The sequence below is a fragment of the Opisthocomus hoazin genome, unplaced genomic scaffold (genome assembly GCF_030867145.1).
Source record: "Opisthocomus hoazin isolate bOpiHoa1 unplaced genomic scaffold, bOpiHoa1.hap1 HAP1_SCAFFOLD_129, whole genome shotgun sequence".
Classification (NCBI taxonomy): Eukaryota; Metazoa; Chordata; class Aves; order Opisthocomiformes; family Opisthocomidae; genus Opisthocomus; species Opisthocomus hoazin.
Window position 1 is genome coordinate 50001 of NW_027448892.1, and position 2500 is coordinate 52500.

General features: G+C 55.2%; 1 pseudogene; it reads left to right on the forward strand.

Moving 5' to 3' along the window:
- LOC142359706 (28S ribosomal RNA) overlaps positions 1–2500 on the forward strand; it is an 8607-nt pseudogene that overhangs the window by 2588 nt on the left and 3519 nt on the right.

The following is a 2500-nucleotide window of genomic DNA, read 5'->3' on the forward strand; positions in this document are numbered from 1 at the left end:
CCCCCTCCGCCCGTCGCCGCCGCCTCTCCCGGCCGGCGCCCCCAGCGGCGGGGCCGCCGCCGGGCGTGGGCGCGCGCGTCGTTGCCGCGCGCCGCCTCCCCCCGGCCCTCGTGGTCCGCAGGCCCTTGCGGTGGGGGGCCGGAGGGTTCCCGCGGCGCGCGGCGCCCGGCGGCGCGCGCGCGCGCGTGCGCGCGTGCGGTCCCGCCGTCCGGCGCCGGCAACGCGGTTGGGGTCATGCGGGGGCGGGTCCCCGGGGGCGTCCCCGGGCCGGCGCCTCGCCTCGGCCGGCGCCTAGCAGCCGGCTTAGAACTGGTGCGGACCAGGGGAATCCGACTGTTTAATTAAAACAAAGCATCGCGAAGGCCCGCGGCGGGTGTTGACGCGATGTGATTTCTGCCCAGTGCTCTGAATGTCAAAGTGAAGAAATTCAATGAAGCGCGGGTAAACGGCGGGAGTAACTATGACTCTCTTAAGACGGGACCATAGTTGCTGGCTGGGCTGAGCTGCAGAGGTCACACCTCCCCGTGGTCCCGCCGGATGCCCTCTTGGGTAACCGAGTTGACCTCTGCCCCAGTGTGATTGAATCATAGTTGCTTCCTCCCTATCGAACGGCCTCACCAACCGATCGATAGTAATTAAAAGTGGTGAAACAAATTCTCGGCATCGACCGTGTTCGTTGCCTAGAGCCTCTGCCCACGAGTGGTTAGTTGGGTGTTACCAAATTCTGCTGGAGGGTGGTGGCATTTGGTATTGACTATATCCTCAAACTATTGTGACGAAATGGGCCGACCGTTGCGAGTCAACTATATATCGGTGGCCACCCAGACAAGTCCTCTGGACTTGAGAGACTCCGTGGCCGTCAGGGCCACTGTTTGCCGTGGAGGTGCGGTGGAGGAGGGAATGAACTTGAGTGGGTTGGAGTTTACGAACTCGAGATTGTATGGTTTTGAGGGAATTGACTCTTCCACCTGGCAGGAGAGGCTGTCCAGGTTACCAGAGGTGTATGAGTCACTCACCTCCTTGAGAGTTGGAGGGGTATCCGACAGTCCACCAAGGATAGAGGAGAGTGAGGGGGAGGGTGAAGCTTCACCTCCAGGGGCCCTGGCGCAGCCTACTCTGTTAACATCGCCACCTATCCTTGGTACCTACCCGGACCTGCCCACTGAGGGCACACCGGTGGTAAAGGTCCCCGACAAAAATCCATCTTGTCCATGTTGTGGGAACCGGATAGGGAAAATGTCGGGGCTTATTGAACATCTAAAGAGAGTCCATGGTAAGAAAAAAGCGTTGTTTCAGTGTGCTAAGTGTGGCAAGACTAACGTTAAACATCATAGTATTGCCTGCCATTATCCGAAATGTAAGGGGGTTGAAACATCTCCCCCTGTCGGGGGCTGGGCCTGTGAGGAATGTGGGCGGACGTTTGAGACGAAAATTGGCTTGGGACAACATAAGCGCTCTGCGCACCCAGCCGTTAGGAATATCGAGCGGATTGCCGCCTCCCGTCCGAAGGAGTGCTCAGCCAGAGGGGTACATCGGCAGTGTTGGACTGAGGAGGAGGTGGAGTTGTTACGGAGGTTGGATAAACAGTACGAGGGAAGTAAGAACATCAACAAATTGATTGCTGAGCATATTCCATCTAAATCAGCTAAACAAATAAGTGACAAAAGAAGGGGGCTTCATAAGAGCCCTGTAAAGAGAAGGGAAAAAGATCAGGAAAAGCAGAAATATCTTGAGAGTGAAAGGTTACATCTGCCGGGCATTGAATCACGGGTGGTTGGGGGACTAAGGTCCCATTATCGAAAGGTCATTTCAGATTGGGTAACATCTGATAAATTGACCGTTCTTCGGGGAATGTTTGAGGAAGTGATTGAAGGTGAGAAAGATCTATCGACCTTGGTCGATGAGGCAACCCAAGACCGCTGTGCATGTCTGTTCTTTAAGTCCCACGAGTTGAAAGCGGTCCAAGGTGGAAGGCCCAAAGTAACCCGGAGGGTTCCCTCTTCTGAACCACCGAAGGTGTGGATGAAGAAGAGGGCCAAAAAGCGAGGGCATTTTCTGAGGTTCCAACGGTTGTTTTACCTCGATCGAGGGAAACTTGCCGGGATTATCTTGGATAATGTGGAATCCTTGCGATGCGGCATCCCGCTCGATGAGGTACACGCAGTGTTCAAGTCGAGATGGGAGATGTCAGGAACATTCAAGGGCTTGGGGGCCTTTGTCACTGAGGGACAGGCAGACAACTCCGCATTCCAAGCCATGATCACGGCAAAAGAGATCTCTAAAAACATCAATGAGATGAATAAGAACGCGGCGCCAGGTCCTGATGGGCTTAGTTTGCGGGATCTCATTAAAACTGATCCCCACTATACCCAGCTGATGGAATTGTTCAATCTCTGGTTGGCCACAGGGGTTATACCGGACGTGGTGAAAGAATGCCGGACGGTATTAATATCTAAATCGGCCTTGCCCGAGCGCCAAAAAGACATCAATAATTGGCGCC